A 13959-nucleotide genomic window follows, 5' to 3' on the forward strand; every position below is an offset into this window, starting at 1 on the left:
GGATATGCTGCCCCATAGCCACTCCCCTGATGGGATCCCTCTTTTCTACCGTAGTTAGTTTCAAGGACAACATCGGCTCTTCTGAAGTGCCTACCATCATTCAGTGAGAATTCACTGCCTTAATAAGTACCTTTGTGGAGCTGAGAATCATTCATCAATTTGGTCAATACTTGAAATAAAAAATTAGCGAATGAGCCTTCTGGGAATCTCATCGTAAAAGTCATTAAAATGTTGGAAATTTCATTGTTATCCCTTTTGAGGGATCATGTCTGTTCATTCAGCCTGGAGAAGTAGCAGCTAAGGGAGGACTTAGCTATTGTCTTCTGCTGGTGGAAGATTATTGAGAAAGTGCAGCCAGACTCTTTTCAGAGGTGCGCAGCAAACAGATGAGAGGCATTGGTCCCACGTTCCACCAAGAGAAATCCCAATTAGATATGAAGAAGGACTTCTTCAAAATCAGGATGACCAAGCACTGGAACAGGCTTCCCAAAGACCTTGTGCAATCTCAAAACTGGTCTGGGCAAAGTCTTAAGTGAAAGTACTGATAGCATCCTAAATCCTTCAAAATGACTTAGCTGAGGACATGAAGACAGGTCCCTTTTAGATTGCACAGTCCCTTGTGTCAGGAGGCTGTTTTTGGGTCATTCAGCTCACCTGGCTTGTGCTAACTATAAAACAGACATTTAGTCAGACTTAGTCAGCAATGTTCCCCCTCTAGGCAGCTCCAAAAAGTGACCCATTCCATCCTAAAATGGATGTCTAAGGGAGCTCAGCACATGGGGAGCTGAAATGGCTGACTTTGCTAGCAGTCTTCCTGATGAGATAGTTAAAGCTAAGTGAAATGAATCCTCACTGGTGCCTCCTCAATATAAGGACAAGAGAAAGGCAAACTGCAGCATTTTAAGTAACTCGGTGCAAGACCTTAGGATGAAAGAAATAACATATGTAGAATGGCTTCGAGGGGAACGTGGCTTGGGCTGTCAGCCATTGATCCATGGCCAGGCTCCTGGACAGCCTCAAGAGTTTGAACAAGAAACAGGGCATCTGCAGTGATGGCATCAGCAGTAGGCCTCCTGGTACAACTCTGGAATGCTAAATGGAAAGCTGTCCCCAGTTATTATACTGCTGTTGTATAGGAAGGTGAGGGAGGTGAAACTGCAGTCATATCTACACATGGCTTTTGGTATTTGTAATGCAGGAAATTCATGGCTCTTTTCATTAGTTTGATAAACTGATAATGGACAAAAATGCATATGGCTAATTGTCTCTCATGTTGAAGCTCTCTGTATGGAAGAAATCCATGCTCTGATGGGTTAATAAAATCTTGAAGAAGATTTTGTAGCTGAGTAAGGATCTTTGGCACTTGAGCGCGTACCTCAGAACTAAAACACAGGCCAGAATCTTCCTGCAGCACACTCCCTGCCAGTGAAGTGCAATCACTTCACTCTCCCTATCAGTGTAGTAGGAATAATGACGCTTTTTTTTCTTGCTGAGAATGCTGTCAGGAAATAGTCATCAGAGTTTGTAATTTGATGAGAAAATGTGAAACACTATACAGCTCTCCTTCTTAAAACACCAACCCCTGGCTATACAAACTTCCAGTTAAGGTATTTTACTTATATATGTGTGGAGAACACAATTTACTAAGAGGGATAATAACAAGTAATTGTGTTCCTGTTTTCCTTATGGACCCCAAAGCAATTTTGTATTGTTTGTAGAGAAATAGTTTTCTCTATCACATTGACATGCAGCCAACTGAAGAAGAACATGACATCGTTTCAACCATTCACCATGGCATTCTGTTAGAAAATACAAAGGATAATTTAATTTTCAGTTGCAACTACACAGTCAAAGTAGATAAGCACCTTGTGCTTTACAATCGTATACTTAATGCTTAACTTGCGTGAGGTGAGTTAGTATAACCGTTTTGTTAGAAAGCAAAAAGTCTGCTCAAGAAAAATACAGGCATTCATAATGCCCCTACAGTTTTTATGAAAGTGGAAAGTACAATTTCTACAGCCAAAGACAACAGTGAGGGAAAGAAAAGAATGTTCAGTATTCAGCAAAAAGGAAGAATCCGGCTGACTGGAAATGTATGTGCATTTCAGAAGGCTTTGTTAAAATAATATTAAGGTACTGGCTTTACCTCCACAAAAATAAAGCCATTTGAAGCTGAAGTCAAGCTTTCAACATGTTTGAAATAAAATAATACAGATTTAATTTAGCCACAAAACAATTCCTGTGGGGAGAGCTGGAAGCAGCAAGGCCTGATCTCCAACAAACTTGTTCCCGGTATCCCTCAGCCCACCCCCATCCCCGCTGCATTAATTTCGTCTCCTCCCCGCACCAAGGACGAGAGCCCCACAAAGCAAGAAGCAGTAGGTGCAGGTTGGATAGTGAGCACCAGCTGCCAAGAGAAACAAAGATGTTTGCTCCGTGGGGGCATGAATTTACTTCTCACTGCTCTGCCGTACTGTCTGTATTAACAGATCCTGTAGGAACATGATTTTTTCTGAGACTACTGCCCTTCCATCAAATTTGAGTGAAATTCATCAAAAAGGTTCAACAGCTATCGGAGTGGGACTTGCAGACACACTGAAAGCCAGTGTGACCTCGTACCTCGTAAGCAATAGTCATGTGGAAAAAACAGGCTGAAAAGATAAAGACTAAAGAGCTGACGGGGGCAGTGTGTGTTTGTGTGGAGGGCACAGAATTAAAACCTTTCTGGAAGGGGATGAAATTAAAAATTATTCAGACTTTCTAGTTGTGCTAGCACCTGAGAAATAGAAAGTGAAAACAGGAAATGAGACAAGCTACAATCCGTCCACTGACAGGACTTGGAAATGTATGGAATGAACAATTTGAGATGTTGATAGTAACACAGGAAAAACGAGTTTTTTGGCTACAGCTGGAGTAGGCTTTACAAAACATTTTTAGTGCTATGATTTGCAGTGGGACCCTTCCATCCACCCTCTGTTGGTGTAGCTCACCTGGATGACAAGTGGCATCATGGAGCTCATCACAAGCTGCTAAAAGAGCGGAGACAGAGACAAGGGGAAAGCGTTTCAAACCAGTGTCACTAAGAATACAGTATGCCTAAAACATTTTGGTTTTTAATCACTATTGCTTAGGTCTGCATTTTACTCATAGTCTAAGTCCTCGTGAAGGCTCTGTCTGAGCTGAGGGAAATGATAGACCATGTGGCACTCAAAAGGAAAGAAAAGATAAGCAATACGGAAAGTATCTTTAAGCAGCCAGTCACGCCTCCCTAGAACTGCCAAAAAACAGCCGAAAGAAAACTCGTATTCGCCTGTTCCTTGCAAAAGCCTCAGTCACTTGAATGAGGAGACTCTCAAGGAGCTTTTGTTGCTAAATGACCTGGGCTGTGCTTGCATCAAAAGATTTTCAAATTGTGACCCACAAGCTACTTATGAGTCTGCTGTTCACAGGGCTATTTCCATCTTCTAAATCACATCGGAATGTATTAAATGCTTTCCTAATGGTCCTATGCCATGTAAACAATTGCGGGCTTAACCCCTGAGACATTATAAAGTGGTAAATTGAAGGAGTGGGAAGAAGAGGAAGAGGAAAGGACTGTGTGACAGGAAGGGAAAGATGAGAAGGGATCATAAATGCAAGAGGTGACAGGTCATGAGATGGTCTCCCCAAAGACCTCCACCCCAGAGAGCAGTGCAGATACCATCATCAGGGCCTCGACTGTGCTTTCCACTAAAACGCTTTAGGATGGCTCTGCCCTAATCCCCGTGCTCTGCCCTAACACTCCTTACATAGCTCATTTGCCAAAACTGCAGTACTCCATATCCACCTGGATTTTTCCTCTCTCGGATTTTCTAAGCAAATTTCACTGCCTGTGAGAAGAACTAAGTTACTTGATGTCTAGATCATTCACCTTCTCGCCTTCATTTTCCTACTTTTCTGCCAGGTTCGAGATAAGGATATGACAAGTCCACATACGGATTTTCACCTTTCCATCTGCTTGCAAAGGAAACCAGATATCCAAGCCCACATGCCTTCTTAGGTGTGGAAATTTGCTAACTGTTCATAACATGCCTAAGCTGCACTTCTTAAATTTTTTCAGAAACAGCAGAAGTAGAGAAATGGCTGTGACTCAAAGGGTATCAGCACAGCAGTGAGTAGAGATTACTGTCACCAAATGAAAACAGGGGAGGCAGTGACAGCATGGAAAGCTTGCACTGATTTAAGCTGGTATAATATTTCTGGTGCCAGTAAGGTAGGTGTATATCTCTGGAGATAGACTAAGCTTGTTCTTATGCACAGCGCCATGAACAGCAAACAATAAAGGCCACTGTTTACTGCCCTACAGATATAGTAACTGGCACAGGTGATATAATGGATTTAGCTGGTTTGGGAAACACTATGAGTTTAAATGTTTTTGCTATCAAATTCAAAAGGCATCTGCAGGTATAACCATGAAAGGCAATTCAATAAATTACTGGGTTTTTTAAACTCCCCAAAGCTAAAGAGAAGATGGATTTAATTCAGAAATGTTTATTTGATTTAGTTGCTATTTGGTTCACAGGAGACTCCCCGCAGGGGCAGTAAAAACCAAGGCTGCCTTTTTTATAGTGCAAAGATTTTACACAGCAGTCCTCTCCAGTCTTTTTAAACGTGCCCCTCTCTTGTTTCAAATAGTAAGAAATTCCATTCATCATGACTCAGAAATTTCAGAGATGGAAACGATCTATTAAGCCCTGCAATCCATCTCCTGAGCAGTGCAGAATTGCTCCCTATAGTGCATTCATATTTTTAATATTTTGTCCATCAGGTTTATAAGGCCACATTACTGAAGTGTTTTAAATCACATTTCATGTTTGTGTAAACAAATAAGTGGTTGCTGCATTTCGGTGTAATTGCTCTTTCCCAGACAATGGGTATTGCACAAGAGAAAGGAGGCAAGCAGTAGCCAGGATAAATGGCAAGTGCCAGTGTAGGGGGGGTTGTTTTGTTGTTAAATGTGATCAGTGGACCTCCAACCATCCCTCTTTGGAGAACGGTCATTCTAGTGTCAGTCATTAACAGTTTGCTGTTGGTCACTTGGGAACAGCATGTTTCCTACAAATTGCTTTTATTAGTCACCAGTTCTTGTCTAAATAATTGGCTATAAGAGAGAGAGAGAGACTGTGTTAGACAGGAGTTAACAGGACGGCAGAATGTACGGGCACATTGTTATAAGCCACATACTTTACATTTTTTGAATGCCAAAAAATTGTGGAATGGGCTCTGATCTCTTTTACGCTGGGGTCAGGCTGGAGCTGCACCAGGGAAATCTAATGGAGTCGTTTGAAAAGCCAAGGCTGATGGACATGAGATCAGTATCTGGCAGCAATATAGGAGAACATTTACTTGTCTCTGAAATGCAGTCACCTCTGGCATGAAACCTGGCAGCTGTTTCAAATAAAATGGTAAGGATGTGGACCAATATCTTTCAGTAAATGAGGAAGAGAAAGAGGAGGAAGAGCATGGAGGAGTCTCACTAGTTTGCACCCTTCGGATTCCTGTCACCAGCCCATTTAGTGAAAGCTCCTACGCAGTGTTGTTAGTTCAAGTACCTGCTGTTTTGACAGCCTTTTATCTCACTGAAAATAGGTGTTTTGGCATGACAGAAAATAAAAGGAACAAAAAAATTTAACTTACTTACCTACTAAAAAGAAAAAATGCTGTGGCAGAGAAAGCAGGTCACAGTCAGTGGCATATCAGCAACCAACTAGGTCATTCTCGTCAGGAGCTTCAGTCTTCCCACCATACCATCTGGATACATTCCACTTCAGGTTACTACCTGACTGCTCTTCTGGTCCTACTACAACTGGTTTGTGAAAGCTGAGCCTGAGGGAGTGTGGGGGCAAAAGGTTACAAATGTCCTCCCAATAAAACTCATGTCATAGTTACACGGAAATAACTAAGTCTGTTGTTGATGGGTACTTTAGAGATGCCAGAAAAAGGGGCTTTGAGGTCATACAAGTCATTCTGGAGCCTCTGGAAACAAATATTGAGACTCTAATTCAGGCATGTTCAACAGAGCTGCTGAGAGAGAAACAGCAGAACCTTTGAATCCAAAGCTGCCAATCTCTGGACCAATGTAGAGAGGACTGGTTGGTTATTCCCCAAGGTCTGGGTAGGACCCTGAGGGTGATACTGGGAAACCGGAGCTTAATTATGGTGGTCACAGGAGGAGGCAGCAGCACTGGGACAATGGATGGGGGTCAGATTGGGGACAGGGGAGCTAGCCTTATGTAAGCCATTTCTCAAAGTTACACAATGGAGAATAGTAATAACACTAATGCACTTTTATAATGTATTCCTTCAGAGATTTAAAATGCTTTGAAAAGGTAAGTAAATATTATATCATAAGGTGGCAGATGGAGAACCCGGAGCAATGAGGAAATAAGTGGCTTCCTTGTAATGGTAGGGAGAGTCAGAAGTGTGGTGGGGAGCAGAAGTAAGGCCTGTGGAGCCCTCTGAGCACTTGGTCATGGCCTCTCAACAGCTGCCTGGGTCTGCTGGACAGGAGGAAAGCTGGCAGGTTAGGAAGAAATTTTCCCTAAATCAAGAAACAAATCAGAACAGGGAAGCACATTTTTCAAGATGGGAAAAGTTGTTTGGTGAAAACAACAGAAAAGCCTTTTGGGTTCCCAGCATTTTATTACCTTTTCTAGTGTGAGCCAAAGGATCCTATCCAAGTTTCCAGAGATTACTCCTCACAGGAAAAGCAAAGCCCTAATAAAGGACATAGCAATTGCACAGTAAAAACAATAACAATAATAAAAAGATGTCTTTTTGTTTAATGACCTGGACAGATGCAGGCTGATGCAAATAAAACATGTGATAACAAGCTCCAGGAGACAGGTCACATCTGCAGGGGCTTGTCAGGCCAAGGCAGCAAAGGGACACGGAGTGAGGTGCTTGTGGAGAGCAAGGAAAGGCAGCCCTCCCAGTAACACGCACCTGCCTGTGGTCTTCGTGGTCAAGCCGCTGTTTGTCATCTGTGCTGGTGATGCTCAGGAGTTTTCTGTCCTCCCAAAAAACTGTTCAAACCACTTGTTGATTTCCCAGTGATAACAAATGCGCCACCTCTCCCTGCTACCTCCCTGGGCTGGACTAGTCCCTTCAGGGTTATTGTGGGGGGAGCATCCTAACCTTGGGAGCAATCACTGGATGCAGAGGGACCTCCATCCTGTGGAGGATGTGTTCTGTGCCTTCAAGCACGTCTGCCCCATGTAATGAGCACTGCCACCACCCCACTCATCCTTGGCCATAAATTGCTGCGTGCTGAGGACAGCCCCTGGCTGCCGCTGTGCTGGACTTACAGCTCTTGGTCCATTCCAGCTGCTCTGCCTCCACTCATCACATACAGCTGCCCTCTTTCCCCCTGGGCCATTTATTGTCCCTTGACAGGCAGAAGGCCTCCCTGCCTGTCTTTGGGTGGCTTCAGCTCATGTGCAGCATCCCCGGGCAGCTCCTGTGCCATGTGTCCTCTCTCCTGCCTGCAGTACTGCTGTGAGCAGGACAGGCCGTCCAGGAGAAGTTGTAGCTGGAGTGATCAGATTATGTGGTCCACGACTTTCGCTACAAGACAGAAATTGAGCCTTCATCAAAAACTCAGCTCTCACTCCTCCTGGACTGAAACGAGGGCTCAGCTGTGCAGCCAGAGGTAATGTTGTACAGATCTGTAGAACTAGTCCCGTGTTTTCCATGTTAGTTTAGATTTCAGGAATATATGGGAAAATGTATGTCCTGTCATATGAAATGCAGTAACTAATAAATAATGATCTGTATTTCTCCAGCTGCAACATTTAGCAACTGTTTGTGACTGCACAGCTGTAACAGGTCAGTGAGCAGCCAGGTGCTGCCCCCATTTCTGGACAGAGAGACCCAGAGCACGGGACCATTGCTGAAGATAGCTTCCTTTTCCAGAAAGGGTAGTGTGTGGCCTCTTGCCTGTCATAATCCCTCCATGGGCCATATTGCTGCCAGAAGAAGCTGTAATCTCACGAGGTGGGGGGAACAGCATGACGGTCACTTGCAGGACAAGTGCCTAGATCACCCTCTCTGGCTCACACCTCAGATAGGCTTATCCATGGGTTTGGAGGGGAGCAAGGTAGAAAAGCACCAGCCATCTCTGCTGGAAGGGCTGTATATGTGACTCCCAGGAAGAATTTGACCATGATTACATGAAATCCTGCACTGTTTGGTCAGTCTCAAGCTGATGTTCTTTGCTCTCGCTCATCGTGGATAGGCATTCTGGGCAAAAGCGAATGCAGCAGCTGAGGCTGGCATGGTGGGGACTGAGCCGGCTTCAGCAGAAGTGTGTGGCTTTCCAAACATCTTGCAGTCCAAAGCAAAACCAGCAGTTTTGACATGCTGCGAGCAATAAACAATAAGCTTTGTCAGCATGTCTAGAGGAAATGATAATTCCTGGAGTGTGAATGATGAAACGTTAACCAAGATGGAGGCTTTGGATAGCATTGTGGTTAGGAAAGCATATGTGCATCAGTGTGGAAGAGCTGACACTAAGGCAAAGAGTTCTAACTAAGGCATTAAGATCTTCCAGGTCTCCCAACTTACTCCCCAGTAGTCTTTTCCCCTGTTCCCTGCGTAAAGTGTAAAGCACTGCTTACACCAAAAGGGAGAATTGCACTGTTGTAACTAGCATGTGAATTCACCCCTCTCCATGGATGGCTCTTCATTACCTGCCGCTCAGCGCTGCCATTCAGCCCTCTGAGACACACAGCTCTCAGTGCAAGTCCTTTTACTATTGAACATGCATTATGAGATTGTCTGTCTCTCTTTTCCATTCTTTGTACTAATAGGCAGCTCTGATTGCTCTGGTCTTTTCAGTGTAAGGTAAGGCCTAATGAAATCAGTGGGAATGTTTTTTATAGGTTATGGTGACCTTGACAGAGACCTGGTAGCCCCATGCTTAAATATTTTGCAAATCTGTTGCATAGCTTCAAGGCCAAAAATAGTCAAGGTGTGTTTTTCCCCTTTGCTTGGAGGACGTTAAAACTATCCACTGAAACCATGTGAAATGTTTCCAGTCACTTCAGCGATGAATTGCATTGACATGCGTGTATTAGCAGAAAACAAGAATAACTAGAATCAGAGAAAATGATGCAATCATTCATAGTAATAATATTAATTTCATAATGTCATCACTGTAGGGTTCTGTTGCAATAAATAAGCTCGAGAGTTATCTTAGTGTGTGTGACAGAGGACATATGTGCGTATGAAATCTGATTACACAATAACTTTTTCCCGATGTGCCCTATGAAACATGGAACTTTGATCTCACTCTCCAGCCACCCATCCTGGGGTTGTTTTAAGAAAAATGACATTCAGACCCATTATTCAATGCTGGAAAAAAAAAGGACTCAGTGTTCTGCTATGGCTAGTGTTACCCTCAGGCATTTCTGGCATGTTTCCGTTGTAAATTCATTTTATATGTGGCCAGGAAGTACAACATCTTGTTGCATCATGTAAGAAAATACCATATTTCTTCCCTGTTGCTCATTTCCAATCTACAGAAGCATCTGGTGGGAGCATGTCAGAAGATCTGTCATTAAATATAAGTGTTTCAGCCCACAATGCAGTTTCATGGCTGAGTCTCCTCTTGAAAGAACAAAGTCAAATCATATTTAACTTCTCTCCCTTTTTAACTCTGACTTTTTATTGTCCTTCTCCCTTTCAAGCATGACAATGATTTTCTTTTCTACCAAAAACTGGTTTTGCCACTGTCACTTCTGGGCAATTTGTTTTTGGATGGAGATAAAAATTAACACTGCTACTTCCCAGGAAAATCCTAGCGCTGTAAGTTTCCACAGAAGCTTGGCCCACAGCTTAACATGTCCAAGTTTTGAGGCACCCTTAGCAAAAAAACCACAAAATGCTACACAGGAAAACTAATAAAAGACTAAACACTCCAGTTGGCACGAGTGATACTGCAGGGCTTGAAATGATGGCTAGCCACACTGTGGCATTTGCTAGAGGGGCACAGATTTGTTGGAGAATATGAAGGCTCATCTTTAGTGTCATAAACATGGCCTCTCTCCCACCTCTAGTTCCTTTCTCTTCCTCCCTCTCTGGACCAAGCCAGCATCTGCTTCACCATTCCCATCATTCTCACAACGGCAACCCCAAAAAATGTCTGTTGAGCATTAGGAGGAAGGTAGTGAGTCATTTGCACAGCATAAAAATCACTTTCATTGCTTCTACTAAGCCAACGTCCAAGCCACATAGTCTTGCACCCTGCCTACTGGCACAGTGCCTGTCTATTCACTGCCCCATACATACAGACCTGGAGCTCTGCGGTAACAGCTTCGGATCATTTCTGCCATGCTTGTCTCTCATGACCTGCCCATTTCTGTCTCTATGCCATGCCTCCCACAGGGGTCTCTCTGTCACCTGGTTAATCTGAGAACTGAGTCACGGATAAGGCAGGTTGCATTTCCCAGTGGTCACACTGGTTCCTCTGACATAAGCCTTATGCTCTTAATAGAAGGAGGAAAATTTGAGAAAATACATCTGATGTAATTAGTGCAACCTTTCTGCCAGGTGGTTAACAGCAGAGAAAATATCTGGATTTAATATACCCATGGCACCTCTTGATAAAGGGCTAAATTCCAATCTCCACTTAGAAACCTGAGAAAACTAAACATACCCTCCCCAAGAGCTCTTAAAGAGATGGATTTCCACCACTCACTTGCATTCCCAGATCTTTATTAGGCAAGAGGGAGCACAGTCATAAAGCCAGGCAAAACCTGCAATGGCAATATATATCCAGATAATGAGCAAAAGGCCCCTCTTTTTCAGATCTGTTGGCAGGGGTCCACCTCCCTCCCTTCCCTCTCTCTGCTGGAAAGGTCCCCCAAGGAGAGCCCTGTGGCTCCAGTATGTCACGCGGGGTCAGCATCAGTGAGCAGTCCTACCCAAGGCAGCAACGGAGGACCCCAACTTTGCTGCCAGTGCTACAGATAGAAGAGCTCTCACCTGTCTGCACAACTACCCAAAGACCTGGTGACAACACACACTGATGGTCCACACCACCCTTGGGACAAATCAGGCCATGTGGCATGGAGCTGCAAGGCAGGAGTTCAGGCAGCAGAGTGCCATCAACCCACGTCCAGTTATCAACAAACTGGCTTGGTGTGTGTTCTACCCTCCTGCACTGCGCTTACTCTTACCACACTCTTACCTCCTCATAGAGCCTACAGGCAGAGGTGGAAGAAGAACAACTGTTCCAGCCTGCTTTATACCATGTTGTTAAAGCAATCCAGGAACACAAAGGTCAGACCACTTTCCTGTGTGGTGCTGTTTCCTCCAAGACACTATCATAAAGTCAGGTGTCTACATCAGTACCTCCTGAGCAGAAGGGTTGGTGAGGTTTCAGGGTCTCAAGTAGCTGGAAAGGAATATTTGTGGTTTCCAATACTGTTTTATTTTCTCAGTTGTGCTTGACTGGGAAATTGCATCATCCCAGTTTGGATGACAACCTCACCTCTCCTGTCTGTTGGGCTGCTGTAACCTGCTCTGCTCAGTACTGTAATTTCAAACTAGTTGGAGACTGCTGCTTCAGGCTGAATAGGTTGTGCCTAAGGCATTATTTACCATGGAAAGGTATTTCTACATGTATGCCATCATTTGCAACTGCTTATAAATGATCTGGGGCTAAAGATGTAAAGATGTAAATGTTGATCTTCAGCATGGAAGGCCTAGATTATTTCACTCATTTAGAACTTTAGGAGACTGACAGCTTTTTAATTACAAAATCTATCGCTCTCCTCTCCCATTCTGTCTATTTGGAGTTTACTGGAATACCCAAGGGCTGGGTATTAATTCAGTTAGCTCCAGGCTGGATTCTTTGCCACATTTAGCTAAATTCAAAACTGAGCATTACTCTTAGAGATGAAGCTGTGGAGTTGGAAATTATGTACGTGGAAAATACTAAGCTTGAAGGATTTGGCTGTTTTCCAGGCTTTGCGCATTACAGCCTTTTGCCTGACTAATTTATACTTTGTGCCCATCCCAAACCTAGAAATATAATCAGAAAACCTACGGGAATCCTTCTGAGACCCTTTAAACCTACCTTCTCTGTAAGAAAAGGGAATCACTTTCTCCTTTCCTGAAACCCCCCATTAAAACAATACATGGCCTTGACTCCACAGCAAGAAGCAGCAGGAGAGGAGTCGGACTGAAGGATGAGACTACATGGAAAAGACATAGTCCAAACAGCAACAAAGAGGCAACACGAATTGTCCATGGGCATGTATCCAGGCAGATTTGCTCATCTCTCCCTTCATCATGTGCAGCTGATGTCCAAGGGAAGCCGTGTTGACTGGCCAGTGTCACAGCAGAGCGGTGAAGGGCGTTATTCAGTGTTTGGATAACACATCCAGCCACTCTCCTGGCTGTCCAAACACATCACATGACATCAACAGGGGTGAGAGAGTCTGTCTGTATAATTTCAGTGAGGAACAGGACTCGTCTTTCCCACTCATATTGAAGCGTATCTTTTCAGCTCTGTTCTTTTCTCTCTCTTTTTTTTCCCCTTTTTTTCCAGAAGGCACCCATCCAAATGGCCCTACAAGCCACCTATCCCATGTAGCTGTTTCCTGTTGAGTGACCATCGGCTAGCAGCAGACAGTGGGGGAGCTCGGCAGCGGTGGCCTCTCAGCTGTAGAGTTTGCACAATGCCCTGGGAATTCCTGGAACGGATGGGAATGATGTACGTAGGAGATATTCCTGGGGTCATTACACACTGCGGGAAAAGCCTGGATTGCAGCAGTCCTATAAATTTCTTTCATTCATCTCTGCTGAAGTCAACAGTCAAAAGCAATTTTAAGCACTTGGATCATACAGAATATATAAATACCTGTATTCTGGCTAGCTGTAACAATTCAATGATAAGTATAGCTCCCTGGTGAACGAACAGGATATCACAGGCTTATTTTATCTTCCAAATGGGTCAGAGTTGAATCTTTTTCTGGATTTCCACATTCATTTTCTCTTAACAGGTTAGGTTTTTACTTGGAGAAAAGATTGTTATAGTTCTCAGACTCACAGTCACAATGGAAACACCTCCAGATCTTTGGAAGATATTTTAAAAAAAAATTGTTACAACCTGCAATTTGGTTCCACCTTCTAATGAATGCCTTCTTTTATATATATATATATATATATAGTTTAGGCTTATGTATTCAGCCTGTATTCCACATATGTAGGATCAAGTAAACTTGAATCAGTATGTATCCCTTCATGACTACATTAAGGGGAATTAAGATTAATTAACATTTATAGGCAATGATAGCCTTTCCTGTGGTATCCCTGTGGTATCCCTGAAATAATTTAGTTATATCCCTTGCTTCAGATACACTATTTTCAATAACAATATAGGCTTTGTTAGAGATGATAAAAAATGTCTATATATTTTACAAGAAAAGCAATTTTTCATTTTTTAAAAAGGTGCAATTCTAGCATTTTTAAAAATTTCAACAGCCATTTACAAATGCTGAAAGTTTCATCTGACAGCTGGTTGAAAAATGTGGAAAATACCAAAGCAAGCTCAAGAGTCAGATTATTTTGGCTAGTGTGAGTATTTCTCTAGGCCGTAAAAATAAGGCAGTGGGATAAAACAAATTCTGATCTTAGCGTCAGACTTGTAGGCAGAGTGTGATATGTGTGTTGTATTTTCCAGTGTACTTTGGCCCTTGTACTCAATATACAAGGAACATATATATACACACATATAGCCTCCACTTTTCTTCACTTGTATGTTCAGTTGAGCTGTGTTTGGACTTCAAAGGGCACACATGCAAGTACACATGCGTGTGTATGTACACAGACATCAATCCAGCTCTGAACATACACATAAAATAGATGCATAATTTGTGCTTATATTGCATTTGACTCCTTGCTGAAATCTTC

This window comes from Phalacrocorax carbo, chromosome 3 (assembly GCF_963921805.1).
Source record: "Phalacrocorax carbo chromosome 3, bPhaCar2.1, whole genome shotgun sequence".
Lineage (NCBI taxonomy): Eukaryota > Metazoa > Chordata > Aves > Suliformes > Phalacrocoracidae > Phalacrocorax > Phalacrocorax carbo.